This window comes from Panicum hallii, chromosome 3 (assembly GCF_002211085.1).
Source record: "Panicum hallii strain FIL2 chromosome 3, PHallii_v3.1, whole genome shotgun sequence".
Taxonomy (NCBI): Eukaryota; Viridiplantae; Streptophyta; class Magnoliopsida; order Poales; family Poaceae; genus Panicum; species Panicum hallii.
Genome location: NC_038044.1, coordinates 25,600,750 through 25,616,316, shown reverse-complemented (window position 1 = coordinate 25,616,316; position 15,567 = coordinate 25,600,750). Strand labels below are relative to the sequence as shown.

General features: G+C 49.8%; 1 long non-coding RNA gene across 1 annotated transcript; it reads left to right on the top strand.

The window, feature by feature from the left end:
* Positions 1-602: 602 nt before the first annotated feature.
* On the top strand, positions 603-2,313 carry LOC112887762. Its single transcript, XR_003227615.1, has 6 exons — positions 603-912; positions 987-1,276; positions 1,347-1,543; positions 1,626-1,840; positions 1,914-2,095; positions 2,166-2,313. It is a non-coding gene; the product is annotated as an uncharacterized LOC112887762 (long non-coding RNA).
* The last annotated feature ends 13,254 nt before the right edge of the window (positions 2,314-15,567 follow it).

Genomic DNA, 15,567 nt, shown 5'->3' with positions numbered 1-15,567 from the left:
GGATCTAGAAATGGCGCCCAAGAGACCTGAGAAGGATGGCAAGAAGAAGGAGGCGCAGCCGCCGTCTGGGGAGTGGACTCATAGTAAGTACTCCCTCAACGACCTCAATAAACTTGTTTCCGAGGGATTGCTCCAAGACAAGAGTCTTGTCAACTGGTGCCCCTCTTTTCGCGAACCTTTCCCCATGGAAAATGTAGACGAAATCGTCACATTTTACCATTTTGACGAACGGGGTTTGACCCTCCCCTCTTGCTCTTTTTTCTGTGGCCTTCTTTATTTCTACGGGCTCGAGCTCCATCATCTCAATCCGAATTCCATTTGCCATATCGCAATCTTTATCCATTTTTGTGAAGCCTTCCTCAGAATCGAACCCCATTGGGATCTTTTCCGCTTCCTTTTCTGGGTAAAACCACAACCCACAACTAAAAATCTGTCCGTTGTAGGGGGCGCCGGCATCCAACTTAGACAGCAAGCCGGTGATAGGTACCTTTCCTATAAATTCCCCTCCAACATTCCTGGATGGAAGAACCACTGGTTCTACATCGAAAACCATACCCCTAGCTTCCTGAAAAATCCGGCAAACCCCCAGTTGTGAGGCCAGAGTGGAACACCGAGCTCCCCAGAGGAGACCTGGACCAAGTTGATGAGTTGCTAGCCATCATAGCAGCTCACAAAGAAATAGGGGTGACTGGAGCATCTGTAATGTTCTCTTTCTTCAAGTGCCGGATCCAGCCACTCCAACAATACCACACTTTAGGATTCGAGTACATAGACGCTGAAGATTCCTCTCGGATGTGCGCAGAAGAACTGTCTGATGACGCCGCACTCACCCGGGTCAGGCGAGTGCTGCTGGACGTGGATGCAGTTCCCTATGTCCTGCAGCTGTTTTCAGCACAAAATCCTCCAAAACCGGTAAGTATTCGACTACTTTTTGTTGAAAACAGGTTCTGCTGTTCTGCCACTGCTAACTGAAAAACCTTCTGTAGGGACACACAGAGTTGTACCGAAGCTACCCTCCACAACCCGACATCCCTCGACCGGACCACCTTCTCCCCAGCGCCACAGCCGAAGTGAAGAGGGCTCGAGCAGCCGAGGCTCTGCCCGGCAGCGACTCCACTGAAGGCGGGAGCCCCCTAGAGGAAGAGAAAGCCGAAGGAGAGACGAGAAGGAACAACTCACCCGGACCATCCGTGGAGCTGACCGAAACTCTGCCGTTGGTCCCACAGGGTCGTCGGGTGGTGCGCAAACGGAAAGCGCATGTAGTCGAGTCTTCCAAGTATGAATTTGCTGCCTTGTTGAATTGTCAAATATCAGTATTGTTGCATGCTAACATTGTCCATTTGCAGTCCACCTGCTTCTCCTCCCGAGCCCGAGCGCGAAGAGGTGGGAACAGATCCATCAGCTTCTGCGACAGGAGCGGTTACCATTGCCGTGGCGGACACCGCGCCACTAGCTGGTGTGACCCCACCGCCAGCAACGAGTACTGTGGTTGAAACGCCATGGCTCTGAGAGTGGAGAAAGCTGTCATGAAGAAGTCTTCGCTGTAAGTATACATCTCTTTTTTTTGCACAATAAACATCCTATCCTTCTCAACTTGTGTAATAACCTAATTCTTGCTTTATTAGATCTGCAAGTGACATGAGGCACAAGCCAAAGCCTGCCGCAGCAACCCCAGCCCCCGAGCCACCAGCCTCAGAGGAGCCCACACCCAAGGAGCCAGCCCCTGAGGCAGACACAACGCTACCCAACCAGCCACCCCCCGAGCCCCAACAAGCCGAAGCCAGGGCTGGTGGTGAGGAACGAATCGAGGCCACTGAAGCCGCTCCTGCAGATGGGACAAGTAAGTGTCTGACCGCCCACGGCTAGCTGCTTAGACCATAGACATTATGTACTGAATGTATCTTGACTTGTAGGTGCCCAACAGCCATCCACTGAAGAAGCCGCAGGGACCTCAAGGAGCCTTGGAGATCTGCTGGTGACCGGACGCGGATACTAGAATGTCATCACCACAGATCTGGTGGATGACCCGATGCTGACGGAGGACAACATAAGATACTTCAAGAAGATCTCCAAAGAGTTGTACAATTACACCGTGGTAAGACACGATTACTCTTCTTCCAGTATACGTTGTCGAGGTGCTTGTCTTAATCTCACCCCTTATGCAGGATGTGATCAAATACTCACAGAAAAAGATAGAGAAACTGAAAGCAGTCGTGAGTGGCCACCAGGAGCTAGCTGCCAAGAACAAACGCATATCCGAAGAGCTGACGAAGAACATCTATCTTCAGGGAGAACTTGACAAGCTGAAGCGAGAGTGGACTCGAGAGACGTGGCTCCTCAAGAACAACCTCCGCAACCTCGAGAAGGCCAACTCCGAGCTCCAGGAGCAACTCAAGGAGCAAAAGAAGGCGCACCAAGGCAAGCCCCTTTCTTCCCTCGAGTACTTTCCCTTAACAATTTATCTTGTATTCTGAAAATATCTTCACCGCAGAGTTTAGAAAAATCTTTACATATAAAGAAGAGCTGCTGACTGACGTGAAGAATATGTTGTATTGCCGTACAGATGATGTTGAGAAGTTGCAGAAGGTAATCGCCGACACTGAACAACAGTTCGCCGATTGCCTTCAGCAGATCAAGACGCTGGGAGAGGAGAAGGAGCAGCGGCGAAAGGAGCTGGAGGACCTCAGGGGAGCCGCCAAGAAGCTTCTAGACATTGTGGACCCACAAGAAGATGGCAGAGTAGGCGAGCGGACCTTGCTGGAGCGACTTCTCGGAGCGCCGCAGAAGGTCGTCAAGTTCCTCACCGAAGCCCCGGTTGCGTGTGTCAGCCACGCTCTGTCCTTTGTAAAATCCTTTTGGCCGGAGGCTCGACTAGAAGCATTTGCGCAGGGTGTGGCTGCGGAGTGTTCCGAAGAATAATTCAACGAGTACCTCCAAGAAGACCAACCTATAGCAGAACAAATAGTAAAAAGTGTACTGCAGGATTGAGATATAAAAACAAGTACTCGTTTCATTGTGTATAATTGTCTTTGATATTTCTACTTGTGTGTGCCTCGACTGAATTGTCATCCAAGTACGAAGGCTAAGAAGTAGACACTTGTAACACCCTAATGTAAATTTGCTACTTTATACTAAATTTAATTGGCTGTAATAAAGTTTCTAAGGTTTTTCTTTGTTTAGCTTGCATATAATTATAATTTATTTTACAAAGAATTAAAATTTCATTTTAGTTCAACATGGTTGCGCATTCATGCTGGTGCATAATTTTTATTTGGTTGAGTGCATAGGAGTTTGAATTCAAAGTTGATTTGAATTCAAATAGATTTGAGTTGGTTTGAAAGAGAAAGGGGAAAGGAAACCAGAAAAATAGGAAAAACCCTAAACCAGCCCAGCTGGCCCAGAAGCCCAACCCGCGGCCCCCTTCTTTTCCCTCGCATCGGCCCAGTCCGCCCCCGCTCGGCCCAGCTCGCACGGCCGCTTCTCCTTTTCCCTGCTGGCCCGCCTCCTCCGCGCTCCCCACAGCCCAGCAAACCGCGCCCCGACCCCTCCCCCTGACGCGTGGAGCCCACCTGTCGGCGCCATCTCCCACCTTCCTTTTCTTCCTCCTCGCGCCCGACCTCCTCTGTTCCTCCTCCGCTGCTCCGCCCGGCTCCCTCGCCTGTCCGTGGGCCACCCCGACCTAGCCAAGCCTACTGGTCAGTCTCCCGAGCTCCCCCTCCTTCTAGAAGCTCCGCAGCCCGAGCTCGGGATCGCGCCAAGTGGTTGCACGATCCGCTTTCTCCGCATGCCGAGATCATGCCTTGATCCCCGCACTGGGCACGCCTGCCCAGGATCACTGGCCCTTTCCTTTTTAATCGGCCCCGCGACCCTCCTGCGCTCCTCGCCACTCCATGACCACTGCCCGTGCACCCCAGAGCCAGCTCCGCCATGCCATCGCTCCGCCACAGTCCTGCCCCGCCGCGGACCGGTCGCACTGCTGCGCCGCAGACCCGGCGAAGGCCCGCAGCAGCTTCGCTGCCCCACTAGGGAGCTCCTCGAGCTGGATATCCTCGACCCCAGCTCTTGCCGTGGCCGGAATTGAGCCCGACGCCGCCGCAGGTGAAATCTATCCGCCGGCGCAATTCCTTGCCGCCGGCGTGTTTCCCCCCTCCCTGACCTCGGCAGTACCTCCGCAGGACCATCCCGAGTAGAGCCGTGGGATCCAAAAGCTGGAGACGCCCTGCGCCAACCCTGTCCCCGAGCTTCGCCGCACCTTCGCCGCCGGTCAATGTCGCCGACACCTTTGCACGGCCCTCCAGCCCGACTGAACCCTCGGTGAGCACCAGTGCCCTCTCCTGCTCCTTTTGTGCTAGATGTTGTAGGCCGTGGTGTACCCTAGGTACCGGAATGCCGGCCGCCGGTGCTCCGTTGCCGCCCGCGCTGCCACCTCGCTGTGGTGAGCCTCCTGCAGTGCCGTTTGCACCCTTCCTTGGTTTGCCCTTGTACCGCGCACGCGCAAGGCCCCTTTTGCGCCCACACCTGTGACCAGAACAGCGTGAACATGCGCACACCGGCGAGCTCCGCCATGCAGAGCCGCCGCCACCGTTGCAACCGCGTCCCCGAACCTCGCCAAGTCCCGCTAAGGCCCTAGGTGGATTACGCATGTCGCGTAGTCCGTCCCAGACCCAAGCTCGGGTCGATTTGACCCCCGGAGCATCGATTTCGATGAAGTCCGGCGAGCCCCGAGCCGCGCCCGCCGTGGGAGAAGAATCCCTACGAGTTCCACCGCCGGCCGCGCTCCCTTTTAACCCTAGCCGTCCGATCCGGAGCCTGCGGTCAAGATTAGATCGCGTACCCCTTCGATCTGAGCCACGAGATCTCGATCCAATGGATCAGATCTGCAGATACCGGTTCGCCCTCTCTTTAAATCTGAGCCGCCCGTTTTGAATCCCATGCCCAGGATTAGATTCATATTAGATAAGGTCCGGATTGTCGGATCTAGATCCAACAGCCTAGATTAGAAGATACCGGTTTGCCCTGGCGCTTTTATTAAAGAGCCCCTAGGTTTATTAGAAACCAACCCGCAGTCCAGCGCAGTTCAAAAGTAATTGCGAATTGACCCTAGCTTTTACATTTTAACCCCTGAGCTTTCACGATTTTGGGTCCGCCGTCCCTGGACGCGTAGTTTTGCAGTCTAACCCCAAAGTCTATAGGTTAATTACGTTTTAGTACCTAGTTTTTATGCAGAAACCCCTGGAACTTTTAGTTTTCTCGCAGATCAGACCCTAGACCTTGTTTTTGCCCTAGTTTGCGTGTTTTAGCTCCGTTCTAGGTGGTTTTCACGCTCACGCGATCATTGTATAGCGTAGAATAGCTTTAGCTTAGTTTTGTGTGCTGTTTTATTGTATTATTGTACTGTTTCTTATCTTTTGCTATTGTTTGCATGTATGTGCATGTGTGGACCATGTTTTGACGTTACGATCGTGAGTAGATGTTGAGCCACCGGAGGGGTACCAGGAGCCACCTTCTTCAGAGCCCTTTGAGCAGTAGCAGGAGAACTTTGAGGAAGGCAAGTATAACATGAACATGCTATCACTTTTAAATACTATTTCATACTGTATTTTAATACTGTATGCCTATAAGGATTTACTAGCCACTTTTATCCTTTATATAAATACCTTGGGTCCCATTTTGGTTAGTTGTGCTAGGTGCTGCGCTCTCACACATTATGGTCCTTTTTAATTAAATTTGATTAATGGTATATGCAACTTGATTCTGAGAGTGGCCCTCTGTGCTGTGTGCTTGAGCGGCTCACGTCTCGTTAAAATATGTTTTTATAGAAACATGGTTTAGGGGGCCAGCACGGTGCTTAGTGCGTGGTTGGCCACTCTCCATAAGGACCGGTTCATAGAGCGACAACCTGGGACAACCACGCAACCACAAGACTGGAATGGGACGGTCTTGGCTTACTAATTAGGTCATTTTGGTTTGGGAGTAACTTACCTGCGGGGAAAGAGGGGTGGTAAGCTTCTATGGCCCTCGCTCTACGAGGCTTGGCCTGTGCTTTGTGCTTGTACCCCCTCGAGGCTTGCTCCATAGCTGCTGATCCAGAATCCTTAGCGGTTACACCTTACCAACGTGTTCTTTGTAACAGCCTTGTAGTGTGCTTACTAGTCATCTCACCTAAGGAAGTGTGATGAATAACTAGCGTAGCTCACGACTTGTGGGTAAAGATGTGCAACCTCTCGAGAGTGTAAAACTGGTATACTAGCCGTGCTCACGGTCATGAGCGGCCCAGATCCTCCGTCTGATTAGTGGGATTTATCTTTGGTGGTTTGGCTTGGATTTCAGAAGAATCATGAGTAAATTTTAATTAATTATTCAATAACTTGGGTTATGGTAATTCATCCACTTGTAGTAAATAGCTTTAATAAAATTTGCCCAGATTAAAAGCTAACGCAGTTGAGTCTGCTAACCGTAGAGCCTCATAGTTTGTGTTATACTTGTTGAGTACAAGTTGTGTACTCACACTTGCCTTCTCTACTCTTCTATTCTCTTTGAGATATCTTCGACTGCTGCTCAGTACCAGGCGACATGGAGGACTACATCAGCGGACTCGATGATTTCTAGGCGTTTGTCTCCTAGCCGACGTCCCTATGGCGCCCTATTCTTCATGTATTCATTTTACGCTTCCGCACTCCTTGAACCGATTAGTTATTCGGTTGTAATAAAGAATTCATTTACAATTTATACGCTTTTTATTTCGTGATATGTGTTGTGATATCTTGATAATTCTGTTGAATATATGCGTGACTTGATCCTGGCGCATATATGATCGCTCGGTTTATGTCCTTGTAAATCGGGTGTGACAGAATTGGTATCGGAGCCATGTTGACTGTAGGACGAAGCCTAGTTAGAAATGGTCGAGTTTAAGGATTTCTTTCCTCATATCTTGCTTCCACAAAATCTAAAATCATCTCTGCTTCTATTCCTTGAGTCCTAAACTTTGATCTGCTTGCTCTCTCTCTTGTCCTTTCCGAGAAATAGTTCGATCTTTTCTGTAGACGTTGACCTATAATTTTCTGTTTGTCCTCATAAGCCTAGGATGCCTTTGCAAAACTACGCTAGAGCGTATGTTTGTTTTTAGTCGAGTGGTGTGATAAACTCGGCTAAAGTGTGGATATTGAGTGTTTGTGATTGTGCAAAATGTTTGATTTGGATTTTTGGTTGATTGCATAGTTTAGAAGTTAAACTTGCTCATGCAAATCGCCTTTAATGCAGACTTAAATTAAGTAATAAAACTGAGATAGATTGTTGGGGGTAAAACCATACACTCTTTTCTCTCTACCTTATCATGCCAGAGTTTTTTTTCCAGAGTTGTACAATATCGGTATCTTATAAATTTTGTTCTGCTACAAACAGATGGTGAACACCAGGAGCACCGGCACCGGTTCTAGCCAGCAGGGGCAGAACAACCAGGGTACCGGCCATCCGATGCCGATGCCTCCACCCCTGACTCCGGAGCAGTTCTTCCAGCTCCAAATGCAGATGATGGCTACCCTGAACAACACTGTTCAGGCTCTGCAGCAGATCCACACTCAGCTGCCGCCTCCTCCACTGCAGCAGCCCCGCGACAGGCGTGCAGACTTTCTGAGGGGTCACCCGCCGATGTTCTCCAATGCGGCTGATCCACTCTAGGCAGATGACTGGTTTCATTCGGTGGAGCGTCAATTGGATGTCACTCAGTGCGACGACCGGGAGCGAGTTCTATACGCGGCAGGGTAGCTGCGAGGCTCAGCTCTCGATTGGTGGGAGTCTTACCCAGCTCGGGACCGCGACGCCCTCACTTGGGTCCAGTTCGGGGAACGCTTCAGGAACCACCACATCCCCGCTGGAGTCATGAAGATGAAGCACAAGGAGTTCCTTGCGCTTAAGCAGGGAGCTATGACGGTGACCGAGTACCGTAAACATTTCCTCCAGCTCGCTCGCTATGCTCCCACTGAGGTCACCAATGATGGCGATAAGCAGGAGCGCTTCAGGGAGGGGCTGGACGATCACATTGAGTACACGCTCCTGAACCACCGCTTCGATAACTTCAACCATCTGGTTGACTCCGGCCTCAACACTGAGCGCAAGCGCCGGGAGATTGAGGACAAGAAGAGGAAGATGACTCCTGCTGCGTCTGGCAGCAACACTCGGCCTCAGTACCAGCACCCGTGGCAGCAGCAACAGAGGCCACTTCAGCCGTACCAGCTGCGACAGCAACACTACCCGCCTCGTCCTCAGCAGTAGCAGCAGGCGGGATAGGGCTAGAGGTTCCCAGTACCCCCGGCACGCTCAGCTCCACCGGCTCCACCCGCTCCGCGGCATGGAGTGCCTACTCCTCCTGCCGGACAGCAGGCTCTAGCACTCCCACGGGCGTGCTATCACTGTGGCGAGCCGGGACACTACGCCAACGCTTGTCCCCGGAAGGCGCAGTCTGGACCGCAGGGGCGCCCAGCTCAGCCCAAGGCGCCATCACAGGGCAGGGTGAACCACGTGACGGCCGAGTCGGCGGCCGAGGCTCCTAACATGGTTATTGGTACGTTCGTGGTTAATACCCACCCTGCTACAGTTCTTTTCGATACTGGTGCTATGCATTCGTTTATTACTCAGTCATTTGCTGAGAAACATCGTATACTGGTATCCTGCATGAGGACTCCTATGGTAGTTACTACACCTGGAGGCAAGATCCATACCTGCTCTATCTGCTCCAGGATTAGTGTGATCATAAGGGGGGTAGAGTTCCGCACCGGGCTTATCGTCATTGACTCGGTGGGTATCGATGTGATCTTGGGAATGGAGACCCTTGCTAGATGGGGTGTCAGGATTGATTGTGCTCAGAGGACTGTCCACTTGTCAGCACCGGATGGACAGGAAGTCACAGTCAGTGCTTCGGAGCCCTCTGGATTTCTTTGTTAGATGGAGGCTAGTCCCACGGATGGTATTCGTGTGGTGTCTGAATTCCCGGATGTTTTTCCGAATGAATTGCCAGGTATGCCGCCTGATCACGACATTGAGTTTTCTATTGATCTCTTGCCTGGCACAGCTCCTATTGCTAAACGGCCCTATCGTATGGCACCCGTTGAGCATGAGGAAGTTAAGAAGATCATCGACGAGTTGCTAGTCAAGGGCTATATCCGTCGCAGTTTCTCTCCTTGGGCTTTTCCTGTATTGCTTGTAGAGAAGAAGGATGGCGCGAAGAGAATGTGCTTCAGAACAAGCATCCATTACCCCGTATTGAGGATCTCTTGGATCAGCTTCAGGGTGATTGTGTATTCTTGAAGATTGATCTATGTTCGGGTTATCACCAGCTGAAGATTCATCCCGAGGATATCTCGAAGACGGCATTCACCTGCAAGTATGGGCTATACGAGTATACGGTCATGTCCTTCGGCTTGACCAATGCTTCGGCTTTCTTCATGCATCTGATGAACAAGGTTTTTATGGATTACCTGGATACCTTTGTGGTGATATTCATTGATGATATCCTGGTATATTCCAAGTCAGAGGCAAAGCATGAGAAGCATTTGAAGCTCGTGTTGCAAAGGTTGAGAGAGCACAAGCTGTATGCTTGAGCTAGTGTGAATTCTGGATTGACGAGGTTCCATTCCTCGGCCATGTCATCTCCAAGGGAGGTATTGCGGTGGACCCCGGCAAGGTGAAGGTTGTGCTTGACTGGGAGGTGCCGCATACTGTGAAGGAAGTTCGTTCCTTTCTGGGCTTAGCAGGATATTATCGGAGGTTCATTGAGAATTTCTCCAAGATTGTGAAGCCTTTGACTTCCTTGCTAGAGACGGGTGTGGATTTCTCCTGGACTGATGAGCGTCAGATGGCCTCGATGAGCTGAAGAAGAGGTTAACTACGGCGCCAGTCCTTACTCTGCCAGACTAGAGAAAGAGGTTCACAGTGTATTGTGATGCTTCGAGGGTTGGTCTTGGTTGCGTCCTGATGCAGGAAGGCAGAGTTATAGCTTATGCTTCGCGGCAGTTGCACCGGCACGAGCTGAATTATCCCACTCATGATCTGGAGTTAGCCGCAGTTGTGCATGCTCTAAAGATATGGAGGGATTACTTGTTTGGGCAAAGGTGTGATATTTACACCGATCACAAGAGCCTCAAGTATATTTTCACTCAGAGTGAGCTGAACATGCGGCAGAGAAGATAGCTAGAGTTAGTCAAGGATAATGACCTGGAGATTCACTATCATCTGGGCAAGGTCAATGTTGTAGCAGATGCTCTGAGCAGGAAGAGTTATGCCAACATGGCCATGGCTTTTCAGATGCCTCAGGAGTTATGCGAGTAATTTGAGCAGTTGAGTCTGGGTTTCTTGAATCACAACTCGAGTGCATCATTCGAGGCAGAACCCACTCTAGAGGTAGAGATCAGGCAGTATCAGAAAGAAGATAAGAAGCTGCAGGAGATCCATGAACTGCTCAAGATTGGCAAAGCACCTCATTTCAGAGAGGATGATCAGGGCACCTTGTGGTACAAGGGCCGGATATGTGTGCCAGATGTAGAGGATCTCAGGAAGCTGATTTTGAGTGAGGCTCATGATACATCATATTCCATTCATCCGGGCAGCACAAAGATGTATTATGACCTCAATGAACGATTCTGGTGGTATGGGATGAAGCATTCCGTTGCCGAGTATGTGGCTATTTGTGACACCTGTCAGCGTGTCAAGGCAGAGCATCAAAGGCCAGCAAGTCTATTGCAGCCGTTGAAGATTCCAGAGTGGAAGTGCGAGGAGATCGCTATGGACTTCATTGTTGGATTGCCTCGTACTCAGAAAGGGTACAACTCTATATGGGTAGTAGTGGATCGGTTGACGAAGGTTGCCCACTTCATTCCGGTGAACACTACTTACTCCGGTGCTAGACTCGCAGAGTTGTACATCTCCAGGATCGTCTGTCTGCATGGTGTTCCGAAGAAGATCATATCTGACCGAGGATCTCAGTTCACTTCACGGTTCTGGGAGCATTTGCATGATTCGTTGGATACGAAGCTACGCTTCACTACCACCTATCATCCTCAGACAGATGGGCAGATAGAGAGAACTAACCAAGTGTTGGAGGATATGCTTCGAGCCTGCGCTATTCAGTATGGTACCAGCTGGGATAAATGCCTGCCGTTCGCAGAGTTTTCATGTAACAATAGCTATCAGGCCAGTCTGAAGAAATCTCCTTTCGAGGCCCTGTACGGTCGGAAGTGCAGAACTCCGCTGTATTGGGATCAGATTGGCGAGAGGCAAGTGTTCGGTCAGAGAGAATCTGAGGGTTGCACAGACTCATCAGAAGAGCTATGCGGATATCCGTCAACGGGATCTGACCTTTGCAGTGGATGATCATGTGTATCTGAAGGTCTCACCGATGAGAGGAATCCGTAGGTTTAATGTGAAAGGGAAGCTAGCTCCTAGATACATCGGTCCGTTCAGGTGTTGGAACGAAAGGGTGAGGTAGCATACCATTTGGAGTTACCTCCCAATCTCTCAGGAGTGCATGATGTCTTCCATGTATCTCAGCTGAAGAAATGCTTGAGAGTGCCGGAAGAGCAAGCACCACTTGAAGGGTTAGATGTACAGGAGGATCTGACCTACACAGAGCATCCGGTGAAGAATCTAGAGATGTCTGAGAGAGTTACCAGGAACAAGAAGATCAAGATGTGCCATGTTCAGTGGAGTCATCACACAGAGGATGAGGCTACTTGGGAGCGAGAAGATGAGCTGAGGAAGACATACCTCGATCTCTTTGCTTGCTAGCCTATCTGAATCTCAGGATGAGACTCCTGTAAGGGGGGTAGGTTTGTAACACCCTAATGTAAATTTCCTACTTTATACTAAATTTAATTGGCTGTAATAAAGTTTCTAAGATTTTTCTTTGTTTAGCTTGCATATAATTATAATTTATTTCACAAAGAACTAAAATTTCATTTTAGTTCAACATGGTTGCGCATTCATGCTGGTGCATAAATTTTATTTGGTTGAGTGCATAGGAGCTTGAATTCAAAGTTGATTTGAATTCAAATAGATTTGAGTTGGTTTGAAAGAGAAAGGGGAAAGGAAACCAGAAAAATAGGAAAAACCCTAAACCAGCCCAGCTGGCCCAGCAGCCCAACCCGCGGCCCCTTCTTTTCCCTCGCATCGGCCCAGTCCGCCCCCGCTCGGCCCAGCTCGCATGGCCGCTTCTCCTTTTCCCTGCTGGCCCGCCACCTCCGCGCTCCCCATAGCCCAGCAAACCGCGCCCCGCCCCCTCCCCCTGACGCGTGGAGCCCACCTATCGGCGCCATCTCCCACCTTCCTTTTCTTCCTCCTTGCGCCCGACCTCCTCTGTTCCTCCTCCACTGCTCCGCCCGGCTCCCTGGCCTGTCCGTGGGCCACCCCGACCTAGCCAAGCCCACTAGTCAGTGTCCCGAGCTCCCCCTCCTTCCAGAAGCTCCGCAGCCCGAGCTCGGGATCGCGCCGAGCGGTTGCACGATCCGCTTTCTCCGCACGCCGGGATCATGCCGTGATCCCCGCACTGGGCACGCCCACCCAGGATCGCTGGCCCATTGTTTGCATGTATGTGCATGTGTGGACCATGTTTTGACGTTACGATCATGAGTAGACGTTGAGCCACCGGAGGAGTACCAGGAGCCACCTTCTTCAGAGCCCTTTGAGCAGCAGCAGGAGAACTTTGAGGAAGGCAAGTATAACATGAACATCCTATCACTTTTAAATACAATTTCATACTGCATTTTAATAATGTATGCCTATAAGGATTTACTAGCCAGTTTTATCCTTTATATAAATACCTTGGGTTGCATTTTGGTTAGTTGTGCTAGGTGCTGCGCTCTCACACATTATGGTCCTTTTTAATTAAATTTGATTAATGGTATATGCAACTTGATTCTGAGAGTGGCCCTCTGTGCTGTGTGCTTGATCAGCTCACGTCTCGTTAAAATATGTTTTTATAGAAACATGGTTTAGGGAGCCAGCACGGTGCTTAGTGCTTGGTTGGCCACTCTCCATAAGGACCGGTTCATAGAACGACAACCTGAGACAACCGCGCAACCACAAGACTGGAATGGGACGGTCTTGGCTTACTAATTAGGTCATTTTGGTTTGGGAGTAACTTACCTGCGGGGCAAGAGGGGTGGTAAGCTTCTATGGCCCTCACACTACAAGGCTTGGTCTGTGCTATGTGCTTGTACCCCCTCGAGGCTTGCTCCATAGTTGCTGATCCAGAATCCTTAGCGGTTACACCTTACCAATGTGTTCTTTGTAACGGCCTCGTAGTGTGCTTACTAGTCATCTCACCTAAGGAAGGGTAATGAATAACTAGCGTAGCTCACGACTTGTGGGTAAAGATGTGCAACCTCTCGAGAGTGTAAAACTGGTATACTAGCCGTGCTCACGGTCATGAGCAGCCCAGATCCTCCGTCTGATTAGTGGGGTTTATCGTTGGTGATTTGGCTTAGATTTTAGTAGAACCATGAGTAAATTTTAATTAATTATTCAGTAACTTGGGTTATGGTAATTCATCCACTTGTAGTAAATAGTTTTAATAAAATTTGCCCAGATTAAAAGCTAACGCAGTTGAGTCAGCTAACCGTAGAGCCTCATAGTTTGTATTATACTTGTTGAGTACAAGTTGTGTACTCACACTTGCCTTCTCTACTCTTCTGTTCTCTTTGGGATATCTTCGACTGCTGCTCAGTACCAGGCGACATGGAGGACTACATCAGCGGACTCGATGATTTCTAGGCGTTTGTTTCCCAGCCGACGTCCCTGTGGCGCCCTATTCTTCATGTATTCATTTTACGCTTCCGCACTCCTTGAACCGATTCTTGATTTGGTTGTAATAAAGAATTCATTTACAATTTATACGCTTTTATTTCGTGATATGTGTTGTGATATCTTGATAATTCTGTTGTATATATGCGTGACTTGATCCTGGCGCATATATGATCGCTCGGTTTATGTCCTTGTAAATCGGGTGTGACAACACTACTCCGGGTGCAGCGACCCTAGAGGTAGTCGAGGTAGCTCCGAGTAGGAACCCATCCAACAAGTTAGACATAACCCGATCGAGTAGGTCTAACCAGTTAGGAAAGAACGCGAGCATCATCGCGAGACTGCCGTGCTTATGGCAAGAAATTGAAATTACCCCAAGTGCAACGACTCTGGGCGTAGTCGAAATAGCTCCTCATGTGAGCCCGTCCAACAAGCTAGGTGTAACACGAACGAGCAGGTCTAACCTGCTAGGAAAGAATGCGAGCATCGTCGCGTAACTGTCGTACTTATAGCAAGAAATCGAAATTACCCCGAGTGCAACGACTCTGGACGTAGTCGAAATAGCTCCTTATGCGAGCCCATCCAACAAGTTAGGTATAAACCAATCGAACGGATCGAACTTGTTGGGAAAAATGCGATCATCATCGCAAGCGACCATCAAAGGTCACGGCAAAAGTCGATTCATATAAAGCATGAACATGGCCGTAGCCTCCGTCAAAACTTATAACATGAAGTCGATAAAACATGAACGTGGCCGTAGCCTCTGTCACAACTCATGACAAGAAGTCGATTTATAAAACATGAACGTGACCTGAGCCTCTGTCTGTTAACAGAAAAATTTACATTCCGAATTTTGTGACACGTAGCCTCCAAATTGATTCGGAAGAAAAAAGGCCGCCTGGGCATCCGGGGTACAGCTATCCCCGCACTCTTCTTCATGGGTAGAACTTGCGCAGGTTCTGAATGTTCCAAGAATTCGGGACATCTTGGCCATCGGGGTATTGTAGTCGATATGACCCCGGTCTTGTAACCCGCTTGACGACGAACGGACCTTCCCACCTTGAGTTGAGCTTGTGTAAGCCGGACTCGTCTTGGATGCGGGGTAGGACTAGATCACCTATATTGAACGACCGTTCCCTCACATTGCGATCGTGATATCGCCGGATCCCCTGCAGGTATCGAGCTGACTGAACAAGAGCGGTGCAACGAGCCTCTTCAACAGAATCGAGCTCTAATTACCTTGCTTCGTCCACCTCGCCTTCATTGTACATTTCAACCCTTGGGGATTTCCACATGATGTCGGCCGGCAAGATAGCTTCAGAGCTGTAGACGAGGAAGAATGGTGTTTGTCCTATGGCTTTGGACGGCTGAGTCTAGAGCCCCCAGATGACATGTGGCAATTCGTGTATTCACTTTCCTCCTTTCTTGCTGTTTTCATCATAGAGTCATTTATTGAGGCCATCAATTATCATCCCGATCGGCCTCTCGACTTGACCATTGTCCCTTGGGTGTGCAACAGAGACATATTTGATCTTGATGTACGCATTTTCACAAAACTCGTAGAACTGGTTGGCCATGAAGTTTGATCCCAAGTCCGTGATGATGGTATTCAGGAAACCGAAGCGATGCAAGATATTGGAAATGAAATCAACAATTCGATCTGGTGTGAGCTTGGCTATCGGCTTGTACTCGATCCACTTGGTAAACTTGTCGATAGCCACCAATACATGGGTGAAACCGCCTGGCGTCGTTGTGAAGGGCCCAATCATATCAAGG